At 40.8% G+C, this 26285-nt stretch overlaps 2 long non-coding RNA genes across 2 annotated transcripts; both read left to right on the top strand.

Moving 5' to 3' along the window:
- Nucleotides 1–112: 112 nt before the first annotated feature.
- Nucleotides 113–3149, top strand: LOC111272937 (uncharacterized). The gene is made up of 2 exons (XR_002687791.2): nt 113–1187; nt 2553–3149. It is a non-coding gene; the product is annotated as an uncharacterized LOC111272937 (long non-coding RNA).
- A 6571-nt stretch (nt 3150–9720) lies between these two features.
- LOC111272938 (uncharacterized) lies at nt 9721–12764 on the top strand. Its single transcript, XR_002687792.2, has 2 exons — nt 9721–10904; nt 11545–12764. It is a non-coding gene; the product is annotated as an uncharacterized LOC111272938 (long non-coding RNA).
- Nucleotides 12765–26285: the final 13521 nt, after the last annotated feature.

Here is a 26285-nt window from a genome sequence, read left to right as displayed (position 1 = left end):
ATATAATAATAATAACAAATAAATAAAAGTTTACGCCCGAATTTATCGGGCATCCCACCGAAGTCGGTTTCTTTCATGTTAGAGGCCATTTTCTTACCTACTCTCCCTCTTCTGCGCAGTGCTTCATTTTTAATTCTTTAATGTTTTCGTTATGAATTCATAATACGTGCTTCAAACAATTTCCTATTGAATCGATAACGAGCGCACTGTTTTGCCTAAAAATCTTATAATTCTTTCGTAAGGCATGAGGTGTAAGTCTTATGTAGGAAAAGCATGAGTGCTATTAAAGAAGCGACACACTTTCCCTATGCGACACCGTGTTATGGGTGCGAACACTTCAACTTATGTAAGATAAATACGTATATACAAATGAAACGTGAACCTTAACGTAAAAGATGATCACGTTCGTTCCAAAAACCGAACTATTATACACGTTATAAAGGAGGGAAAATGTTTACTACAACCACATAGAGTACAAGGTAGTTTTTTTTTTTAAAACGTGGCATTTCGTTATACTATGTTATACGACGTTTTTTTGGCTATCCAGTGTTCATAAAGAAACGAATAACTGCCTTAATCAATTAAGACAAATAATCAGCAACGTATTGATGCTGTAAAATGTGTGGTGAGTGGTTTAACGATGGTTCATTATCATACCTTTGGACGAGTAATATTAATTTCGGCAAGCGAAAAATACTTCTGGCATCAGCCTAACCGCTTGACGTATGTAGTGATGCGCAATTATCCATAATCCGTCTCTGTTTGCTGAATAAATCGATAATCCCCTTCTGCTCATAGGGACGCGCGTAATATAGACGGCTGTATTAATGTAAGCGAAATTGCGCCTGAATCTAAAGTTTTTTTTCTAATCCGCGAGATAAGTCAGTCAAAATATGTAACGATTTTCTATTAAAGGAACCGCGTACTCAGAATCGCGTCGTATTCGCGTTCGAGGTGTTCCTAGCTTTGCTTCAGCTAATGTGAATGAATGAATGCCAACCCAACGGACGTATCAGGAGGAGCCTTAACATTAAGACGGAATTTACGATCTAGTTGAAACTTAAGCCATCGTAACGGACGTGCTAATTTGGCACGTTATCCTAAAGCAGTTTAGTTCGTTTTGTAAGTCCGTAATAGGTCTTAGCAGCTTCAGGATTGTTGATTCCAACCCCACCAAGCGAACGAAAGTAAGTGCCACTACTCTACCACAGAAAAAAGCGCTTAACGTTTTACCTCGTTATAAAGTACTGTAATCGCTGGTGATCGTCCCAATGTGAGCGGCATCTATTAATACTCTGTTAAATTTAGGCGAATTTAGCGTTATCGCAGGACGATGCTGAAGCAGGCTTCGACTACGTCTAACAGAAAATTGCCGCCCTAAATATTGCACACGTGTATGCATAAATGTAATTTATTTCACATTTTGATTCGGTGGAGTATCTTTCACAATGTAAACTCTTACCTACGATACCTAAAGCCATCTTACTTTACAGATAATACGCCTCTTTTTGTCTCGGGTGTGATCGTGCAAACCACATTTTAAGGCATGATATGCCTCGCACCTATCGAGATTTATGTTGAGTGATGAGTACGATAGCAAACGCGTACTTAGAAATGTCTTCAAGAGCCTTTCTTCTTATCACCCTCTTTATTGAGCTATTGAATACGCCTACATCAAACAGGAATAGCTTTCGGAGCTTGTCACTGTAACGTGAGGTCATGCGGGTCTAGGTACTGGCGCTATGTAAAACAAAACAAAGGCCCGAACCTTGACAACCTTTGGGAGCCTGTTGACATTGATCTGGTCTGCTGCGTTTACGAAGCATACGAGATAGCAGCGTACTTATCATTGTAGTGTTGTTGCTTGGATGGCAAAACAAAACGTTTATATTAAAAGTTCATTTCTGTGGAGCGTACTGTCACCGAGCGCTATCTGTATCTAGTCTAATAAAGCGAGCAAGTAGTTCGACAAACCAGAAGCACTAACAACAGCAACAAATACGACGACGACAGGCTTTTGGAGAACGACCTATTCAGTTGCAAAGCGGAAAACAGGAAAGCATGGGAGTATGGGCTGCAATTTCGTGGTCAAAATGGCTCAGGGTGATTTGGACGAGCGCGCTTCACTAAACATGGCCTACTTAGGGCGGCGGAGGCCAAGCAGAAAGAAAAACAGAGAACAAAGTGCTGTAAATATAGGGGCTAAGAATTACTTTTTTTTCCAGGTATAGCTGAGTTTGCAGATGATAAGTTAGGTAGCCATTGAAGATTCGCTTTTATATAAGACGTCCTTCAATTTTGTAAAGGACGGTAATGAGAAGGAGACCTTATACAGAAGTCCTGTTTTGATCATAGTTGTTTGTAGCTTCGTTTGTAAGTAAAGGTATATGAAACCGTCTCATAATTGCAATTCTATTATATCGGAGTCAAGATATAAGAAAAAATGTTACGTGATAAAAGTAATATACGATCATAAGGGACATTAGGGCGTTTTGAATCATAATTTCATTATCCATATTTTCTGTTTTTACTGGAACTGTGGCCGCTTTTAGGTTTCAAAATGCCTTAAACATGCTGTTTGTTGTCACCGCGCTACTTCCATGTCTCGCGCATAGAAAGCCAGGTGGACCACCGATCAAGGACGGCTAAGTTTTTGGACTTCGCGTAAACTCGAAACAGATGATTCACAACACATCCTCCGAGATCTTGAGTTAATAAACTTGGATAGGTATACGCGTTTATAATGCTGTAACGAGTTTTCTCCTCAGCTCAGACGGATACCAACTGTAGAGGACTCTTCTGCCGGTAATCTATGATGCCGATAGGTGTTTCCGCGAACGCACCCGAAAGCCAAACTTGTATCCTGAAACGCATCCTGTCGCAGCCAAGACTGCTCCCTTTTAACGGATGAACTGCATTACTTAATCATCTGCTATTATTGTATGCCAGACTTAAAAAAAGGATAAGCTAACATCGTAAAAGCAATCACTTATTGTAAACACTCTTTGAGTGCAGACTACTGCTTTTCCCGTGCAACTCATAAGTTGTACTATACGTGCGTACTTTATTCATGCGAATAGTTTGGCCTATGGGTACACAATACAATATTTTTGCAGACACATTGAAATAAACGTATGTGACTAACGCAACTTGCTTTTTTTTTATGAACAATTCCTTTTTGTCCCGCTATATATCCTTAACAAACAAAGTAAAACCAAACGCGGTATAATCCTTTGGTGAGACCGGCACGAGGATTTATTACAATGAGGGATTTGTGGATAAATTTATTACTTTTTTTTTTACGAATCCTAGTTCTTCAGCAATGAAGATAACGAGCAAGAGCGGGCGACACTTGCAAAAAATAGGCTTCAGTGTAGTGTTTAGCAATCTTATAATTTTGCGCCGATAATCAAGCCAATATACCCTTACTAGAGTAGCTTTGTCATGCCAGAAAAAATCAAGCCTCCGTCCATTTACACTAAGAGCTTACATGCATGTGCGCTTGAACGTATCTGTCCTTTAATCGAAGTGACCAGCTTCGCAGAAACAGTTTCCGGCAAAGTATACACTAGGCAGATACATTTATTGCACGTACGTGCATGCGTTGCGGTTTCCCCTTGTATGCATCGTCGTAGACCAACAGTCTTGAACGCCTATTCTTGTCTGTCCGAGGAGATGGATCATAGCGCCATAAGATGCTTCTTCTTTTTTTTTTATCGCTATGTTGTACAGCGAAATAATAAAAATCAAACAAAGGTATGCCGTCATTCTTTGCTGGAACAGTGACTAATAAATAGCTGCGGAACTGCAAGCAGAGGAGTGCTCTAGTAATGATGCTCATGGGGATGAAGGTGAATGAGAAGCCGTATCGTTTTCGACCGATTCAACTCTATTCTTCCACCTACAACACTTTCTATTGCCACGAAACAAGGTGCTTTGTACCAAACGCTTGTACAGCTCGATCCAGAGAATAACCTGCCACCGGCGAATACGGCAGACTTTGAAGCTGAATGACTTTTGGACTAGTTGAGCTAGAACGGCTGGGCTAGAACATTCTTAGAGGTACTTTCCTTTTACACGTTTGTCTTTATGAGATGGCGCTCTCTCTTCAGGTCTTTTAAAAAGACCTTGAAGTCGTACTGGAGCCGCACTCAGTTCATCAAAGGGCATCCTTTCTAGACAAACGTGTATCTAGTCCTTACACTTTATTGCAACTAGGCGGAATTTTGATTCAGTATAACACAAATTTATCGGTTCTTTTGAATGGCTTTGCCGAGACTCGATGGGTTGACACTGACTCTTGATAATTTTGTTAACATCAGTCTTCCATAAAGATTTAGGTATATTTTAGCTCTTTACCTCATGTCACCCAGTTATCTTCTTTTTACACTACCTTCTTGAATATAGTTGCATATGCTTTGCCAAAAACATCCACCGAGGGACCAGGCAGAGAGAGATAAAAAAGAACTGCGACCTGCATGGCCCTAGTAACATGCCTAGGTTTGAACTTACGTCGTCTTTTTGGTGACGCCAACAGCAACAACAAAACAGCTGGAGCAAAAGCTAACTGCCGACTGAGCTGATCGAACAATACTAGCCGACGCGGAAAGAAGCATCCGAAGTGTTTATCGCATCTAAACAGCGTCATTAAAATTAGCGTTGGATGGCGTGTCATAGGAACTTCGACTTACCGTCTGTAACTGCATTTTTCACATGTACCATATATTTTACAAGCACACCATACGTCACAGGGTTTTTTTGCATGTGAGCTTCGTTTGGTTTCTTCTATTCTGTTCCACTCTAACGTTCGAGACGATTGTAGAACGTAGAGAAAAGAGGTACATATACACCGGTGTAGAGTAATCCGCTACGATACTGCCCAGGCATAGATTGCTGTGGCTGTGACGTTGGTTGAACCACTAGCAGAAATGCCAGTGGTCGTCGACCCTTATGCCCTTACACTGGCACCAAGTGATTTGTGTCACTAGTACTCGAACAAGCGATTCTCACCTGCGGGTAATACTTTATGGCTATATCATAAATAAGACGGTAGTAAGGGCGAAAACGGAAGAAGTCCTGCTTTTTGTTTCCGCACTTCCTACTATGAGTGTGTGTGCGTGTACGACTGAACATAAATGGTAGGCGCAAAAATAAACCATTGCCCGATATGGTAGTTGTTTTAGGAAGGGATAAACAGGGTATTGACTGCGGGCAACAAATACAGTTATGGCTAGAAGCCTAACAAAGTCAAACTTTTACGTGTTCAGCACTTGGTATAATCGTATCAAAGTCAAAAAGAAGACCAAAGAACTCGCTTCTACGCGTGTAACGTGCAAATAATTTCCATTTCGCTTATCTTGTTAAAGCCTAAAATAAACCAGAATGTGTTTTTAAACCAGATAGGACGACCGGCAGAGAAGATATTTATTACAAGAGCTATTCTTTACTTCACGTATTAGCACGGATCTTCCGCCATGTTTTACAAAATTTCGCTGTCAAAAAATAGATAAAAATAAATTTGAATATGGTCGAAAATCAAATATACCGCTTCTGCATCGTCTTTATTCCAATCTGCGAATCGTCAGGAAGAATTTGCTGTAACGCTCAGAATAGAACTACTTAAGGTTAGCAATCACTTCAACATTTCACGAAACAATTAAGCCTCGTAGATAAAAGGTCTTGAGTTGAAAGCTATTCAATCGTTGACTCCTTCGTTGACTGAAAAATGTCCGCGACATTCGAGTGGCGGTCTAATAACCAAATGCGGCATGTCACACAGCATCTCCACTGATGAACAAGCGGTACGTTCCTTGAAAAAGGATTTTGTGCTTGCAACGTATGGGTAAAGTCTCACATTTACCGGTGCCCTACGGCAACATGCTTTCTCTTAACCGCCTTCCACAGGACTTTTCCGTCCGGCAAAGCATAGCATAATATTTATGCCCTTGTTTAGCCATTTAATCTCATATATACTATAATCTCTTAAATTACGATATGATAAAAATCCAATAGTTGAGCTGGTAGATCATTTGCGTAATTCTGCTTAAATAGTCGTCCATAAATTTTACATACATCTATATAGCACAACCACTACTCTGCACATGCAGTGAAAAAGTAAATAAAAAAAATCTACTCGAGTTGTGATTGACGTCGGTCGCTTATTGTGTACGGGGTCCATCGCTCACGTATATAAGGGACCTTTAGATAGGACAAAAAAGTTTTCCGTGTAGTTCCGCTACCAGATTTTAAGAAACTTCACATAAGTGATGATGTATGTGAATTTTTTTCTTGTTTTTAGTAGGTAGAGAGACTAAAATTTCGAATAATCGGTGTCACTGTAGGCAAAAAGTAATACCAGTACATTCGCGAAAAATTTTTTTTAGCATACTATATAAATGAACTCATTAATTTTGAACAAAGTATCGATTAAAGATATGTATATTGTTAGCTTACACAGCCTTATAAGGCAGAGTTTTATGAGGAGGCGAAAGTCGGACCATATGGCTCTCCGACATTTTTTATAAACAATCCAGTTATGAAAAAAAGTTAAAAAAAAAAAAAAAAAAAAAAGGGTTTTTTTTTGCCGAAAAGGGCTGTCATTATGACTATGGAGATCAATTAATTATAATTCTTTACTGCCAAACTAGACAAGCCAAAAATTTGTCTATTTTATATCTACATCGTGCGAGTTCGTCCGTTTAGTGTAAAGCAGGCTTTTTATCGCTCAACTAATGGTACAGCCACAAATTATAATTGATTTAACAAAAGAAAATGAAGGTAGATATGGTTTCCTAAAACCTGAAGCCTATATAAATATCGTAGTTATACGTAATGCGGAATAATTCTGATCCATGGCCATGGTCATGGTCACTCGCAGTATGGTGTACATGAATATTATCATTGTTTATCCTAACAATGCATTACGCCAATGAAGCTGTTAAAATGTCTTTCAAAACCAACTAGATGCAACACACTGCTGAAAACGGTTACGAGAGAGCGAAAATATAATGTCCTACTTTATGTATGTATATATACAGTAAACCGAGTTGTTCTCTGAGGCTCATTGGTATTTTCGATTTCTTCGTAAAGTTAGCGGCGACAGCATCCGGTTCGATATATGCACGAAATGCAGTGTCCCACATGGCTCCCAGCGCGGTCATAAGACAATCGTAGGGGTACGTTGTGATCTAGGTTCAAGCTCGGGCATAGATACACGGTTTGTTTCGTGCTGGCAGGGGCCAGCCAGCCAGCCAGCCAGCCAGCCGTCGGACAAGATGCCTAACAGCGATACCGGACGTAAAACTCGAAGGATAGAAAGCGATTGTGAACTCAATGTGACGACATTCAAAAGACATTACTTGCTCTCAGTTTGTGGCTCAAATTGCGGCTTTGGGACTTACAAAATTAGGGTAGAAAAAAGAGCAAGGTACTTTGATTATTTATCCAAGTCTAAAAAAAAAAAAGTTTAATAAATTGCGGAAAAAAATACTCGAGCTTTTAAATGCGGTCAATAACGCGAGTTGCACCACACTTCTAAGCCGTTTATATCTAGAAAATTGCTGAGTTTGATAACATAGTCCCGGTTATTTCGACACTAAAAAAATCATCACGACACTGTAGCTAAAAAAAAGAATATTACACTATTGGATGCAAATATAATAATTTATAAGATAAACAATAATATAATAAATAACCATAATGCGTTTTATGAAAACGAACGTTATCTTACATTGTGCTCCTGGTTATTGATGGTTTGTGTTTCGGTAGGTAGTTTTTTCCTAACACTTTTTTATGCAACACGCAGTTAAGATATAGAAAATGTCAAATATATTAAACAGGGTATGTTCGCTGCAGGCCATAGTGCTCTACCTTGTTATAATCGTGTTTGAATCAGGTAAAACCGCCACGTGCACGCGTGCGCTGCGCATACCCGCAGCTTCGCGAAAAATCCTGGCAGTAGAGAGTTTATTTCTCATGCGCGTGGAATGTAGCGGAAGAGGTGTCTAACTAAGACCTGATACGTAGTGCAGCGTAGCTTTACACAAAAACACGTGCTTACTGCGGGTTCTTCGAATACAACGATTTAATGTATTTTTTTGAAATAAGGTCTCTTGATTAAAAAGACGCTAAACTACATCCCAAGGATTGAGGTACTATCCGAGACAAACAGGTCTTAGCCTGCGATGCCATGCAAAGTCACAGAAATGAGTTAAAGTTTTGTTCATATTGTGTGTGACCAATCAAATACACACCTGGTTACCTTAATTTTGTAAAAGCATCTTTTCCGCATGCAAAAATGTGTTTTATTTTTAATCCATAGGGGCTGTGTACACATTTAGCAATGCGACATCTCTACATGTGCTTGTAAATATCTCAAACGTTTTGCGAAAATTCGACCCAACTGTGACATAATAACACCCTGTTGTCTACACTGATTTCGTGAAGACGGGATTCAAATAAGTGTACTTAGGATCTGTTTATAGGAATGTTAATTTAACTATAATGCTAATGATTCTACTTAGACAAACATTGGATACAAAGAGACGTTCTAATATTTGGATGGCTAAGACCATCCATTATATGCGCAGTTGAACTACTGTAAGATAATAGAATAAGAAGATGGCCCAAGATACCTCTTACATCATTATAATTGTCAATAGTGGATAAAAAGACCCTCACAAATCGCCCTGGAGGCAGCAATTTTCATGGATTGGCCTTGCTCGTGAAAGGATGCCCAGCATATAGATGAACCTACTATGGTAAGAAGGTAAATATAGGCATTGTCGATTGCCCGCAACGTGGCGATTGCTATTCAAAGGTCGTATAGTATGCATGCATACATTAACCGCGTTCAACTTTTGACAGACGATTTTTTCTTCGATGCTCTGTCCGACACTGGGACGTAGATATAAGGACGTACGACAATTTCCCTCTTTAGGGCATTGGATTATGCGGGTATTTGCTCAACCGGGCCACGTACCTTACCATTATCCGCTTCCATAATGAAGACGAATGGCGGCACACCTGCTAACATCACATTTTAGCGTACAGCTAAAACAGTACTGATCCTATTAACGTCTACTTACGTTGCCTACGCGTCCAACCGTCACTGCCTGATAGAAACAGCATAACTTTGTCCTGCTTTAACTTTCGTTTGGCCCTTTCACCCACCGCTACGCATCGACTGAGGAACATGCGATTATTTAGCGGCGCGATCATCTGTCCGTTATCAATGAAATGCAGACAAAAAAGTGTGATGGCTGTGCTCTCCCCGCAAGTCATCGAAAGCGCTTGTTCTTGCCTGTATTTTCGTTTCTAGTTACCGAGTCCTGTTGTTTGCCAAACGTTGCATCGTTTTCTGCCTGCTACCTATCGTCATTCGTTCTATCTTCGATGCGAGCGCTGCCATTTCGCGCTGTTACCTCATTCGACATGTTCCTCAAAGCCGGCCTGACGTCCAGAGAAAATCTGCCAATTCCTGTTCGAATGGATTCGTAAAGTGAAAAACGCCAGGGAGGCGGTGCAGGGTTCAGAGGACTCCTCAAGCCCTTTTAGAAGGTAGCGCTGCTAGTAGCGTTGACCGTCATTAGCTAACGTGTAGTAAGTAGTGGGCAAAAGAGGGATATTAACCTCGTGTTCATGGCTACTGGTCGTGACCTAGATGCAGCTCATATAGTTACGAAGAGCTTCCGAAACCTTATGTCCCAACAAACCCTTTCTCATTCCTAACCCGTAATAAAACGCCACCTCCCATACACAGGGTATCACCTCGATTTGCTCGAGTCGCTCTGTCCTATGAGTCTGTCCTTGTGTCCTCGTAAAAAGCGCCTCTCCTCCTCGTAGTTGCATACGACTACCTCTCCCTCACCACAAGCCAAGTTCTAACACTTGCCCTTCGCAGCCCTCCTCCACGCAGCCGAGTGCAACAGGAGACTTGTCGTACAGGCTGGCGTTTTAGAGGCAAATTGGCTGGCAACTCCGGCGATTCATCACCGGGGCCGGCAAAATGCACTTCGCCATTTATGCCGTTTACCCGGCCTTTACCTCGTGCCGTATTTGGCATCAGTGCATCATCGTCGTTGTCAAAGTGCTACTTTTATACAAACTTCACCTTGTAACAACATCAACAACACTTCCAGGAAGCAGTGAGACTAAATAGTAATATAGATGTCACCTAGCCAGTGTTGTTTAGTGGTTGTGTTAGTGATGGATGTGGTCCTGTGAGCACCGTCAAACGGATACAATCAACTAATAGCAGCGAACATATCCTGACACACATCTCGTCATCAACAAGAAAATTGACGTATTACCATAACCGATACCTGGATCGGCAGTCGCGCTCGGATCTGCTCAAACGTATGATAACAACAACAACAACAACAACAAAAGGCAGGAAGAGCACAGCGAGGAAGGCAACGTAACGAAGGCTGCAAACGCTATGAAAGATCGCATGTACCAGGGAGCATTTACAAGTGTAGGTTGAGGGCAGTTGTCTTAACAAGAAAAGAGGAGGAGGCCAAGGCCAGGTTGGTGTCATAGCTCCAAGCGGCGTAGGGAGCGAGCGTGCGTGGAGTCTGGCTGAGCCCGCCAGAGTGGCAGACTAATAGGGAGCGGCATTCTCGTGTGCCCATATGTTCAACCAGCTAGTCTCTGAATTGGTACGACTCAATGCTTACGGGCTCTGCGAGACCACCCAGAGCATTACCGCCGTTGTGCGCACGCGCTCTGTAGGGCACCAGAGAGGCAAAGAAGAAGCGCGTGCATTGCACACGCTTGCTCCTGCTGTTACTGCAGCGGTCGGCGTCGCATGGCCAGCTGCGGCAGCTGCAAAAGGCTGATCGTAGCACAAGCGGTTCCCGATGTAAAATTCGAAGCATTTAGCAGTCGTAATGGTAATAATGGAGGTAACGTATGAATCTATGCTTAACGCTAGTGCCGAAGGCACAATTCTGACTAGAACGTTTTCTGCATACTTCGAGCCGCGCCTGTTTTGCTATCAAGCGCATTTTATTATACATGTATAGAGGTTGAATAACTAATCGCTATAACCTAATAGTTTCTCAAGCATTGTTGATCATTCAGTGCAAGTTGAGGACAATGTTCAATGATGCTGCTCGTTGCAAACGGCAATACAACGAACATGAAAAGTGAGAAAAGGCTCGTTTACCATGATACGCTATATGGCAAAACTATATTTTGGCCGCTAGGTAAATAAGTGCTTGGTTGACCGATCGCATATTCGGCGAGACCTTCCCAGGATGAACCCCCTAGCGAGCCAATTCGACCACTCGAAAAAATCGTTTTTGGGTCTGACAAAGAAGCCGTTCAATGGATGCAGACTTCTAGCAGAATCTAGTAAAGAGATACAGTTTACACAAAGGAAAACAGAGTGTACAACACCGATTAACCGGTCACGTGCACTCTGATAAAGAAGCTTTAAGAGCTTTGGTAGATAGAAATGGCTGAGTATGATCCCTTAGGCTTAGAATAGTTGCTCTCTGAAGCTTTAAATCACTTGGCTTAATGTTGCTCACTTTATTTCAGCTACTCTTATTTCTACGCATGTAGCTCTACCTCGCATTTATGCGTGCCTCGTAGAAGAAAAAAAGATTTTCTCCAGAGCTTTCGGTAACGATTGGGATGTATTGGATCCTGTAATTTTCATCACAAACGAAGTGCACGTGCGGGCATACTAAACAATAATAAAGACTAGGCAATAGATGGAAATATAAATAATTTCATGGTAAGCTTTACCGGAAATTGATTATTGAGGGTCGCAGTTGGTTTTGCGAGGAGCGCAAATAAAATAACTCTATTCATAAGAAATCGCATTTTCACCGATTAGTTATAAAACGTTCTAAATTTAACCGACCAATCGAGTAATCGTAATTATTAGAACTGTACCTATTGGGTGAACATGGATTCGGTTTTTATGCCAGCGAATCTATCCTTTTTCATGAAAAATTTCATCACCCTCATATGTTAAAATGTCCTCCTAGCCACTTATTAAAGGATCCCCAAATAGTAGACTAGCTATATATATGTATCTGTGGACTAAAAGTCTCAGGATTATTTTAAAAAAGCCTCTTGGCAGTCGGAGAGCATTTCCTACCTGTCAAGGTGGCAAGAAATCTATTTAATAAATTCAGCCTTATAGTAAGTACCCTTATATATAAGGACACTGTACCAGTGTATAACATGAAGCATATTAGAGGGCACAGTTAAATGTACCCTTTATTACAATGATCGATTCATATACAGTTATTATAACATCTATCGTCTAATGAAGATTTTTCGACTATCAAGGTGCATTTTTATGTTTGATTAACTATTAAAGAAAAATCATTAATTCTTCGAACAGAAGTTCAGTATGAGTAGCTATCGCAGTTTCTATCAGATAGTTTACAATTTCCTATCCGATCCCAAAAAGAATCATTTCAATGTAAGTAGTTAGACCCTATGCTTCTAGACTGGTTCATACGATGATGTATAGAATAAAGGGTAAATTGTACACAAAATTCAAAGTCGATCCTTAATTATCATCTCCGTTGTTATCCTTGAAAAGGACAATTGCAATATGTAAAGGACAATAAAAACCAAACACGAATCTTGCTCTCAGTGTCAGATTGTCATACGTTATAACAGCTTATTTGAAAAGTTCCATACCGCCCTAGGAAATCAATGGAGACTAGCACTTTGTGTAAACTTTCTGATTTTTAAATAAGTATAATGATTAAAACGTAAAAATATTTTGCGAAGCATCACCGTTTGCCTTATCTCCCGCGGTCGAGATACGACAGCTAAAGTATGCTGCGCGTACTTTAGCGTAGCTCGTCGGCGACTTCCCTAGTTAGTAAGTTCTAATAGTTTAGTTTAGGGTAGCTAAAAAAAAGCATCCCATCGCTAATATCGATTAGCAGTGGCCTGAAGTAGCAAAGTAAGTTAAGCTGTATAAGGTCCTGTAGATCTGCCTCATTCTCGTACGCTTAAGCCAGTAACCTGGGTATCGGAAATAGCGAACCTAGTAGGTTACATTTGTGCAGAGAGTCCAATTCGTCGATATGCAAGACTTACGTTAACCAGCGAGAAATCCATCTTCGATAATCGGTATTAACACGATACATATAATATTTGTTGATTTAGACTCTAATATATTAAATATAAAAATATTAAAAGAGGCTCGAGGTGTTCTAAAGTAAGTTTAAAAAATAGCCTCGTCTTGATTTCTTGTTCCTCATAACAGGCCGTGTCGCTTATTTACTTATTTACCGCAAACTTATTAAGTCCTCTACGTAAATGCTTGTTCTGTTGACTAAGCGTGATCGATTTTGCTGACGGGGCGCCAACTTTGGGTCAACGAATTTAGCAATGTTCTTTTTACCATACAAAAACAGATCCAAATTAGTTTATTCGTAGTAACTACCGCTGAAGGGCATTAAATAACACCTAGTCTTTACCTCGTAAACAGGTGACAATGGACGGGCGAATTGGTGTTTCGGTACCACTTATCCACGATTAGTCTACATTCGATCCTTTATTCTCTTTAACTGTCATTATTATATATTACGGGATAATTTTTTACACGTATCTTAACGACCGAGTAGCTTCCCATTACATTTTGCGCTCCCTCTAGTCTCCGCTTGCGTAGAAATCAACTTAAGTGTCGCGTAGAAATTCGTCAGCGGCTTGGAAGCGCTATGTTCTCGTTCTGCTTTTCCTCTCGTAATTAATGGTGAGCTCAGTGTTCGCTTTGACTAGCCGAACTTGAGTAGTACTACGGCCAACGATGTCGCTAATTAATCTATTTCACCTCGATGCCTAGGAAACTTGGCGTCGAGGTTACATTCCTAGAAGGTTCGATTTTTTTACAAGGAACGAAACCTACTATAGTATAACGTCTTAGGGTGAAAATCGTTTACTGTTAGAAGGTACAAACATTCGTGTTTACATACCGATGGCTCTCCGTCCAAGTTGCATCTGCGCGGACAGTCAATTATCAAGCTTCGCCACAACGCTTAGACATGAATGAGCTTCTAAAACGCGCCCACGATATCCTCTTCGTATCTGACGTGCTGGATGCCAAAACTTATGCGATGTCTTTCGTTGAAATCCTCCAGTATACTGCACAGCACTTCCGTGCCCTCTGAAAATACAGGCCATAGTTTAACTATACTTGTAGTTTTGCTCAGAGGCCCAAATGGCCTTTAGGCATATATTCGAGGTACAGCCTGAGTTCTACCTTTCAGCCTTCGCTTTTCGGACACATGCTAACACATTATGGCAGCTCGGTGGTTTGTCCGATTAGCTCCTCGTCCCTGATAAATCACTTTTTGGGACACGATATTATGGACGGTGCCCCCTTCGTCTGCGATGTGGGGAAAAAAGAACCTCAATACCATTGGATATTCTTAAATCAGATTTCACAATACTGCATGTAATGCGACGATTTGGGAGCTCGTATAAAAAGAAAGCGGTCAGTTCAAGTAGGGTCTGCAGCTAGCGCATTGAAGGCGTTATCGCTCTTGCGTTGCGCTAAACTGCGCTATCTAATCAATGTTTGCATAGTGGAGTCTAGTGGAGGGATGCTGATCCCTAAGAGAAATAGCAGTCCAGTCACGCAGTCATTTCGGTAGGAAACAGTGAGGGAAAACGTTTGTTATGAATTACTCTGCTGCTTACTGACTATATGACTATGGACAGCTACTTAGCGTATTAGTTAACCCAACGGAGCAACGTGGATTCGGGAGAAAACGCACCTCAGAAACGGAGCGCAGCACTGTGATGACCGACGTTAAGAGAGCATTGCAGCGCCGATGCAATCTATCAGCAGCTTTCGTTGATTTCAAACCATTCTTCGAATAGGAGCCTTGGGACAAGGTTACACTCACGTTGGGTGAAGTGAATGTCCTTATAAATTCCTTCTCGATGTGATTCTAGAGGAGAGCAGAATAATGACCAACGACGGAATGACTGATGAAATGATGAACTCTTAAACACAGATAATTGGTCTGGCTCAGAGAGACAACCTAATCTCGTTCTTATTCTCCATCTTGCTGAAGGCCTTAATCAACTAAGAGGGCAAAGAAAGTCAGTCGAAGCCATCTCGTATGCACACGACTTAGTGGTGTACAGGTCGAGCGGGTTTCGAGTGCAGGAAGCTCTAGGCCAGCTTCACGTGGTAATCGCAGATTTTCGACTAACCGCAAACCTGACAAAGGCACAGGTAATGAGCACAGTGACCACGAACACTTTGTACCTCGCGAGATCACCGCTTACCTATGTGATCCACTTGCTAAAAGTTGTTTTCGCTGCAAACGGCAAAAGTTTAAATGTGCAGCTCATCAGGAGATGCAAGAGGGCAGTATTGGCCTCATAAGGGATTAAATTGCCTCACGTCTTATCTTTCGAAAACTCTTTCAACTTGTTCGATCTCAAGGTAGCTCCGACCACAACCTATTGAATACGCACCAGTTAGGGCACAATCACGAACAATTAAATCACATCAAAGGCTCTCTTTATATCAGGGTACTGGGAGTATACGTAACGTCTTGAAATCAGCTCGCGTACCACCTGGCCGGCTTTTTAATGCTTTCCGAGGACCTGCATCATTGCTTTGAGTTCAAACTAACGGAGGGCTTCAAAATCAACGTTAAGAACTTGGCACGAAAATTCGCAATGGTTGATGGGAATTTTTTTTGGGTGCGATGAGAAGCAAGGAGTGGAATGAGACGAACCGCTTTAATAGACATATCGTGACTCGCTTTGCCGATCATAGACTCTGCAGGAAACCAGGTTTCAACGAACCTGACGATACATATAGAGGATCCAGATGCGGGATGAACTGTAGTAAATATTGCTTGTTGTCCTCTAGTAGGAGATCTGCCAAATCTCTTAAATTAGCTTTATAAACTCAATAAGACTCGTACAATTTATACGACGCGAGATGCGTCGAAACGTTTTATATATTCTCTTTGATATTAGGTTGTTATGCTGTTGACTTGTATACATATGAAATTTTTGGAGGTGAATTTGATTAAGATTATTTTTGCATTTAAGATGAAAAAGGTCTGAGTAAGTTGCTACACGTAATTTTTCGTGTGATTATTTGTTGCCCAGAACATTGCTACATATATCAGGAGTTTCGCATTCTTCTCGCCTTATACATAAGGCTTTTAGATAGCTATGTTTTAGACTGCTATCTGGTGCTTCGTTCTGTTTTTCATTTATTTTGGTGCCACGACAAGGAGTGGCTGTGGTCGCACTTTGAAGCAGCTAGTTACCTGCTCTTGCTCCTACTATGTTGTTAAGACCAGAAATGGTCGGACGTTGCCGGTCTTGCGGACGTCGCCTAAAGACCGCTGAGTCTTTAAGTGAGGGAAGTTATAGACACCCTATTGCACGTCTTATCTACTGAGTGTTCTTCGGAGCAATGGCAGTTGTCCGAGTTAACAGTTGGTTCACCATCCAAGTAGAATGATGCTAACTGGGAAATCATGTTGTTGACATGAAAACAAACGAAATTGGGTGGTAACCTGGAAATGATAAAACTAACGTCGTTGCCTTCGACAAACAGCCTCAGAACACTCTCGACAAATCTAAGTTACCGAATTAACTTTTATTGATCTTGCCGATAATGGATGCGTTACTAACTTTATGTTGGTGGGCGGACGGAGCCGAAAAGTTAAACCGCTAGCGTCCAAAGGGGGGTTTTGCTGGCGAGATTAACCTATTCCAGGCAAGGTCAACACACAATGGCCTAGCACGACCAGCACTCCTGGGTTACCTCTTATTATTAGGTTACAAACGGAAACGTCACCAATGTTAGGACTGCCGACGTTGGGCCTCACTTCATCTTTTCAAGGTGACGTGCCTCATGGATGCATCGTTGCTGTAGCAAGGTTTAAAATTGGCCCTTTACTTTATGCTGGTCGATAGAAGGCAGGGACGGCCGTACTGCTTGGTACTGGTCTATTATAGAAAGGACCAACGGCTCCCTTGAAGCCAGAATAGGCTAATGCATTTAGGAGAGCAACAAAGCCCTACGGCGCTAGACAGTGAACCCTGTCGATTCAGGAAAAACACCATGCCACTTTAAAGTAGGGGTATAGGTGCATGGCGATCTATGTGAGAGAAGCTGTGTATTTTATCTTATAACAAATGCTAAGACGCCTGTTTGTAAGTGACGCAAAAATACGAGAAAAGCGATATAGACAGGAATAGCACGCCGCAGTATAACCACAACTTCTATGTCTATGATACTACATCTATTTTCGTAATACATTAAACTCACTCAGTGCTAGAGGTGGTAGTAGTTGTTGTACAGGTAATAGCGAAAAAATACGGTGCGATAACAGAAAAGGTAACGCGGTTGTTTGGAAACCTGACAGACCCAATCGTAAAATCAAATCCCACAAGACGCATATATATCAGATTTTTATGAACACGTTATCGTTTGTTACATTGTCGATCTACTACCTATGGGATCTGCTCAGCAAAAACGGGGCGTCATTGTGAGAATTCAATGGTAACATGTATGCATTTCGACGCAACCAAGGTGCACATTAGAAGCCAGGGGAAGGCACAGAAACCGTATTAGGGGACCAGCCGCCTGATGCGATCCCTAGCATCGGTTCTGGACGTAAAACTGGAAAATATCATTGTTAATTTTTCAAAGGCAAGCCAGCGTTAATAGGAGGAGTTCGAGATAAAGACATCGAAGCCACTTACATCGATTACTAGCCCTGGATAGTAACTTCTTAGGTGGTAATTGCAGCCATGCCTATGTAAACATAGGTGGGCCTGTATTGGTATTTCTTTTAGTACACAGCCCTAAACGATTCATGGGCAACCGGGCCTTTTTATGACTCCCCAAGAGAGAAGTCCGAGTTGCTACGACTACTTAGACGCATAAAGGTATTCCGCGGACACAAGGTAGCCTTTTATACGCGTCACGTTTCGTTTGCGTCTTAAAAACAAGTATGGCTTCAAAAATCACACCTGCGGTTGTGTTTCAATTGAAATCGCAATCTAATTGAGGTAGACGTTTTTGAGATGCTTTATTTAAATTAACTAAGGGATGCAAGGCGCAAGGTAATATATATTGTAGCTTTCTAAGGTGGAAGCATTATTTGTAATTTTCGAATAATTATCGCTGCCAAGCTTATTTTAGAAGCTGCAAAGATATTTTTAGATATAAGCTGGTAGGATTGGAACGGTCGACATACGCCGCCATAGCTTACAGTTCCGCTACCATAGAAAAACGTAGTTGGTTTGTTTCCGGGCTGCATAAACAGCGACCTCAACAATATCTTCCTGCACACGTCATTGCATAAAAACTAACGGGTATTGCAAAGAATTGGTCATCGCGCTAAGCCTGATAATTATAGTGTCTCAAAAAGATTTGAAAGGAGCTAGAAATCCTCAAATACGAAGTATTATTAGGGGTGCAATAATCGAAAATAACAGAGAAGGATCGAACTAAAGTTCCATGTAATGTTTGATTTTATATGAGCTTTGCTTTAAGGCTTGGCAAGATTTATGACGAATTTCGGTACTAAAGCAGTGACAACTCCACCCTACCAATATGGATTCCCAATCGTTCACAACGTATCGTGGCAATTAGAAAATTCTCGAGATAAAAAATAGGACAATCTAAAGAGGATATTATTTACTTACAGTATATGCGTCCCAATAGAAGTTTAATACGTCGTCAGAAAATTTCTCAAGTTTCAAAATTTCTCACATTTTAAAAATTAACACCTAGATTGCTATCTGATATAACATGGGTTCTCTTAAAGACCTCACAAGAGTATTAACGGTGTTCCATTGAGATTTGTATCGTCAGTTGAAACTGATTGTCATTTTATTATTGAATTATTCTATTCCATAATTTTTAATCGTAATTCGAATCGCGTTCCAACGGAAAAATCTGGACTAGTTTTTTTAAAAAATGTTTCTTAATTTGTGCGAAGCTAATTTAAATATCATTGTTACATTTTTTCGTACGCTCCACCGAGGTAACCTCTAATCATGGCTCAATCAAACGCTTTTTTAACTAGGCCAGATTGATGAAGGTTAAAAACTGACGCAGTTTTTTCCGCACAGCGAATGGTATATCAATGTGTACTTTTTTGTGGACCCTACTGTATAGAAAAGAGACTAAAGTATATAAGTCCTATTTGTCGTAGTTTCGAGAATTGACGTTACAAAACGAGTCAATACGTAGAAGCGCCATTTCGTGTGATCGATGCGTGTATCTTGATCGATTATTGTGACTCCTAGACGGCTAAGCCATGAACTCGCAGTAGCTTATGAGCTGTACGACAGCGTCCAGACGCTGTTTATGTCGACAAAAGCCTGTCTCAATTTCTAAATGCATCTAGACGCACGTAGTTTGTAAAACAACGACCTCTATAAACGGCCAGGGAAAGTTGCTTGTCCTTATTTTAGATAGACATTTATGACAAGTACAACCTAACCACTTCTGTTAAAAATAGCGTGCATTTTCTCGTAAAGTTGTTGGCCATCTCTGTGTATGAAGAGCACGCCAACGTCCATTAAAGATAATTGGGAAAATTCACCCTTCGTCATTACTTGAGCATTGCTAAAGTGACTGATATTATACTCGAAAACGTCTACTCCTCATTTCAACTGAACCGTATAAAACGATGTGATTCTTCATAAGCATCTTCAAGCAGTAACTCTAGAGAAAATGTAGTCATCTTTTTAATAAAAATTTTTAAGAAAACTTTTGCCTCCGGTCTCTCATCTATTGCTACAGGACTCATTAACTGACACGCTAGCATAAGCATAAAATAGTCTCTATCACATAGATATACAAGACGACAATATGTAAGTCCGAAAACGATCCCTTTTTTTTTTTTTTATAGTAGACTACATATTTATTTATTGTTTGTTAGGTCGATCTTGTCTTACCTCCCACAAACACAACACAAGGGTTCCGAAAACACCTGCGCGCTCGCTTCTGCGACGTCAACGTCCGGATGTAATGCATGGGAACCTTTTCCTTGTACCCACCCCCTTCTTTTCCCTGCATTCTCTGTCGAGGACTATTGTTGTCGTCTCTTAACGATGTGCGTAACGCGCGATCACTTAACAGTTTGAAAGCAATTGAAATATAGCAGTTCCATCTTTAGATATCTGCATATTTAGATCTGGATTAGCTATTAGAGTTTTAATTGATGTTCAGAGGTGAACAGTCGCTGAGTATAAACATATTGAAACATTAAAAACAGGAATGCAACACTTTTGTTAAATACTGATTCGACAAATAAATGCTTGATTGCGCACCGGAGAGGGCAACAGTGCCTGCATAATCAGTGTCTCTTATTATTACCGTTTATTCCCTAATACTGGCTTTTATTGGGATTTGTTATGACTGCATATAAGTGGACTATGGAATTCTAGCGTCTTAGGTGCCACGGTTTTACCGACATGGCTATCCTAACTCATTTTATTTCCAGTTATTTACAACACAGTTAAATTCTCTGCCCCCGTTAAACTCCTGGTCTTAAAAATGTCTTGCCTTCCAGCGTCTGAGTTTCCCTTCGTCCACCCGGTCTGTTCCCCCTTCCCCTCCTTCTCCTTCTGAGTTGTTCACACACGTACGGGTTCTGTTCTCACCTCTTCAATGCTTTACATTTGACTCGCAGAGTTCTCTTTGAAATAATCTGTGGTTTTTCTTTTGGCTCTCTCCGCCTGTCTACCGCCATTTGATTATGTCGCAAAAGCACCGGAGCAATGATCTAAGAAGAATCATGCGGATGTATAATGGTGGAAAGGCAAATTCTGGCAATAACAGCAGCGGCCTTGTGAGACTTCGTTTGTCTGATAACAATAGTAATCTTAATGCTAGATGAGATCATAATAGTGCTGCTACTGCTAATGAAGGTGATGAGAATGTCAGAAAAGAAGGGATCAGCGAATGACGAGAAGTGTAGAAGCATTAAACAGATAGTGATGAGGATCGGACGAAGTCAAACAGGAACAAAATAAGCCGATGAAACATCAAGTAAAAGTAATAATGACGGCTAATGATAAACAGCAACAGAATCGCCCTTATCTTTACAACTTTCCTAATAAACGCCTGGCTAGGCCCGTTTCACAAAAGAATGGGCGTGTATGTCTTCAAAAAGATTACAGTCGAATATTTGAGTTAAGATTGTGCGTACTGGGTTCGAGACTGAATTCATCTGTGATGATTATTTATACCAACTGGATTTATGAGCTGAAATTTGTGAAACTGGAACAGGGCTTAAGATTATTTTTGAACGATCTTGGTCTTGTTAAAGAACGTCGAAAGGATGCAGTGCGCAGGATGGCTCCATGTTGTAAGTAATGTTACTTACCGCGTTAGGTTTAACTTAGTTCTTCGACACTTGAAACACATATGGACAGGATGCCAACACAGAACACTAGTACGCGAGACAAAGGTTTTCTGAAATCTTTGTACAGCCATATGATTTGAGGTACTATAGCAAGCATCGTATTATTAAATTTGAAGGGAATACGCGAGTGATATAATTTTCGACATACTAATCGTCTTACATGTTTATTCATCTACAATAATCTGCAGAGATTGGATATAGCTCTCTGAAGTAAACTAGGACATCGTCGCTGATCTCTCTTTATAGGACCTACTTTCGCTGGATGGAAGTTGATTTAAGGTAGATCGAAATCGAGTACAAAGCCTTCTTGGTGGCAGGCGCTACGGTAGATCATTTGATGAGGATACATTTTGCTCCAGGCCAAAGTGCAGGGGACGCTAAGCTAGGTCGTATTTCGAATTAACGGTCTGACGACGGCCCATTTGTCGTCCCTAGTGTCTCAATTGATCTTCGGCTGTTGTCCCTCATCCGCTTTCATTGGCGCTCAAAGAACACTATATGATGATAAACGCATTAGCCAATGATGTTAGGAAAAAAGACTGGCTTTTAAATGCGTTGAGTTGCGTCTCCGTATGTCGCTCAATATCTGTCATTAACAAGTTGTTAAAGATGACGACATCGATGGTAGTAAGGCTGGCTTGTCTAGCTTCAATGCCAAGGACACGAGGGTTGAGCAGATATCGTACTGCGAATATGTATATATAATAGAGAGGGCTGTATAGAGGTTCTCCAGCAAACTCCTGGTTGGTGTAATGCGTACATAGTGATATTGTGCGCTGTGGTCGTTTGAAAGATAGCGTGAGCCGCCCGTTGTGATATGCATAGACAGAAAGAAAAATACGGACGGGCAAAAATGGAAACAGTTCAGGCAGGATAGGGCTTGTACTCTTATTTACATACTCTAAATTACAAAGTGATATGATCAATAATTTCGGTTTAATGCATAATTATCGTTAACGGCGAAAAATGAAAATTATCAAGAAGGAATAAAAAATAGAAAAGCGCAAAGTAATTCAGTATTTAGTGACAGTCATTATATATTAGACCGTTCAATATGATGTACGACATAGCAAACCATAACTTTTTCAACTTTCTCGCACAGACTTAGTTCTTTTACTTTCAGTCGAAGGCGTGCACGATTATTATCGATGACCTGTCGCCATTTGAATAATACGTTGTCCCGCTGTTGTAAGTGCCTGGGCATCACCCACTAAAACTCCTGCTTTTTTGACCAGCATGGTTTTTGCATTGCGAGATCGAGTGCAATAAAAATGGTCCACTTCTGGTCATTTATTTTCCGGTTAAAAGCAGAGTCGTTCCTATGTTCTGCTGCAATTGTTGGCGTTACACCTCATCCATAATCGACGAAGCAAGATTCATGAAACTGCAATGTATAGCACCTACAGTCTTAGACTGCTGAATAGAAACCACGGATCGTTGCAGCTGTACGTCTGTTTCAGGGTAAAAGCCCGCTGGTTGCTGTTGCATTCAACCGTTGATGCACCTGTCCGCGGTGTTCGTAAAGGAGTAATTTTTTTTTTATGGCAAACTACAATACGGCGCGAGAACGTATTGAGCAAGCATGCGAATAGAACCGGACGTATCTCCGTTTTTTCCTTGTTTAAGTCATCATGAAAACCACATTTCTTGACCTCATTCATTTGACCAAAGCGAGGAAGTATGGTACTTTTACGTACACCGAATTTGGGTGCCGATACCCGTGCGCTTTGAGATGGGTTGGTTCCCACAACAGCTCTCATTTCTTTCTTATTTACCTTTTCAGAAAGTTTTGCAAAAGATCCATTTTCATGCCCAAAATTTCCTTCCCGAAATTTCTTGAACCAATGGCTTACAGGGCTTGTAGTAGCAGTAGTAGTAGAAGCATCACCAAATATAAGGTTTATACGGCAAGCTGTTTACGTTGTTATACTCTCAGGATATACCTCACATTTCTGATTTTTCGTGCCTTACAATAGCTTGTCCGCTAAAAGCTCGAGTAACAATACTTGAGTGAAGGGCTTCAGATCTCGAATAGTATAATAGCATTTCAAATTCAAAAAAAAAAAAGATATGCGAGATATCACGCCGCTATAAAAGAGCGTCATCTTTAAATACGATAGTTATGCTCGGCACGTTTCACACTGAACGACCCATTATATATATGTATATATATATATATATATATACTGTCATCAGATAAGGCTACCCAGAAGTTTTACGTAGTTTTAAATCTAATTGAAAATATCTTTCAGCGCGAAATAAATATTTACATTTGGTCCTTTTATAAGAAAGTTGCCTTCGTTCGTTTCCTGAAGGTACGTGTACGTGGCACGACATTGTCAATAGAGAAGCACTTTTAAGCTGCTGTGAAGGGAAATGCATCTACTGAGCCATGTGGGGACACGACTGTTTGTTACGACAGATACGAATATTTAAGCCGTTGCGCACAATTCAGGTATCCGATTTGATCGTCTTCTGTTCATGCAGAAACATGTATAATTCGAGACGTAACACAGTACTTATTATCGTCACTATTATTTAATCGATTACTTTACAGTGAATTTCTTCGTCATTTTTTGTCCATATAGGATTATGAAAAGACCTCATGGGACAGACAGCGAAGCCTAATACCTAAACTCAACCAAGAAAAGTAATCTCAAAAAAAAATTTCTGACTACGTCGGAATATCGAAGTTCGTAGTTGATAACGTAGCCCAGAAGGCGAACGACAAGCTGCCTTTATAGTCAACAAAAATCGGAAACAAAGGTCGAAAAAAGTGCGCAACGCAGTACCCTACAAATAGACCTATTTATAACAATTTCTCAATCGCGTAAGGACGTGGCAAGGCACAGAGTCACCTTGTCCTCAAGGAACCCTTAGGTTGTGTCGAAGAGCAGTCACAGAAGTCTTCGCTCACGAATACGCACAGTTTAAACGGCCTCGTCGATTAAACAGTTGAAAAGTAGGAGCGCGTCTACTTCTCAGCTAAATCGTCTTCGAGGGTTTTGGTTAGTCACGCTCAGCACGTCCACAGGCGTTGCTGTAGAAGATCCTACGAATCTTGCGTAATCCAGCAACTTAAACCTTCGAATGAAATAGTCGTGTAGGGCGTGATTTTCATCCGCTAATGCAGGAACACTACGTTTCGGCGACGGGATTACGAAAAAGCGAGAATACAGTATTGCCCAGGTTCGAAAATGGCTCTCAGATGGGATCTATGTGTTAGTGCATGACAAGCCACTGTGTCGTATGCTAAAGCGTGTCTCTGACATTTTTGCTGCCATTGGTCCTGCCATTCAAGCCCTAGAAATTCACTCGACTGGGATCCGATCGAAAACGTGTGGCATTATATCAGGCGGAGAGTTAGAGAGATCACGAACATTTTACAATTCCGCAATACAGTTCTTCATGACATGACGGAGATGTCGTATTCAGAGCGCGTTAAATCGAATTGTCGCAGTGATCGCAGCCCACGGTAGGAAGGGCGGATCAGATACAAGGCTCAGTACGTATTTTTCACAGTTTAAAGATGCCTCTTTTTTGCCCTATGCTAGCGTATTCGGTATCAACAGAAAGTACAGGTAGACGGTTTTCATATGAGAGAAAATACCATGCAAACACTTATATTCGGTTGCGGACCTATCCTCGATCAAATTCGACAATGTATGAAATTTCTAGGTTAATTCTAATCTATGGCTTGAGATAGTTTTTTGGATTAGTTTTTAACCGAAAGGTGATTTTGAGATGTTTACTAAATTTTATTATTAACTCCATCATCATATGTTCGATGCTTCAGATCTCGTATAAGTATGCCATTGTACTTCAATATATACTCTATATTGATCGAATACGTTTCATAGAGCGTTGTGTTGGCCTAGCTCATAATCGGTAAGGCTGTACACGGTTTACAATAGACGATCAGCGGATAGTCAAGGTGGCCTGCTTAATTTTTTGGCCAACAAACCACAGGAAACATCAGTGTTTAAGACTGCATCGTTTCATATATCTGGAGCTTAATATGGGCAGTGTTCTCTCAATCAACTGGGCATTTTTTAGTTCGGATCTACGTTCCAAAAGTTCAATTGATCACTCGTTTTTTTAAAACATGGAAAAAATTACTATCCAAGTTGCCTTAAATTCTATATTAAATTTTGTGGTTAATAATGAAATACCAAAAAATGCGCGAAGCAGGATTAAATTTTTAACAGTATCTTTGATGTATTAAAAATCTGTTTAGAATAAATCGATGAATCTGTGCGGCGCGCAGTCACGATTCAAACAAAAACGCATAAGCTTCATGCAATGTAACGCCATCGATATGATCACAATGTATTTGACTTTCCATTATTAAATATCTGCGTTGTGTGTCGCTTGTCGCTTTTGGGAAGCAGCAGATTTAGGATATATTTGGGCATATATGTTAGATCATGCCCAGACTCGATCAGATACTTACCTCCGGGTCTTCTGCACCAGCACAATTGCATATATCGCCCAACTAATCGTTACGGAGTTGGGCTAACTATTACTAACAATTTTGATGACATACTACCGCCAAAACTTAACGATTCTTTGTTTTATGTTAAGCCTACCTCACAGACTTTGTGCGAGTAAAATCTATCGGTTACGAAGAACAGCAACGTCAACAAGCATCAACGATCTATTGTTAATGTCTTCGACCACCTACCTATCGCTGCTGCTGGATCTTCAATTATTAGTCTTGCCGGCTGAGCGAAGGGGTGGTAAACGACTAGCGCAGAATGCAGTCGGGCATGCCTGGGTCGGATGCACTTTTTTGAATTGGCCTCACCCCCCAACGGGAAACAGTTACCTCTCCGCTTATCCTCTGAACCCGACAGCAAAACGTCATACTATACCATG

The sequence above is a fragment of the Varroa jacobsoni genome, unplaced genomic scaffold (assembly GCF_002532875.2).
Source record: "Varroa jacobsoni isolate VJ856 unplaced genomic scaffold, vjacob_1.0 contig03912, whole genome shotgun sequence".
NCBI lineage: Eukaryota > Metazoa > Arthropoda > Arachnida > Mesostigmata > Varroidae > Varroa > Varroa jacobsoni.
Note: the sequence above shows the minus strand (reverse complement) of the source record. Positions and strands in the feature narration are given on the sequence as shown.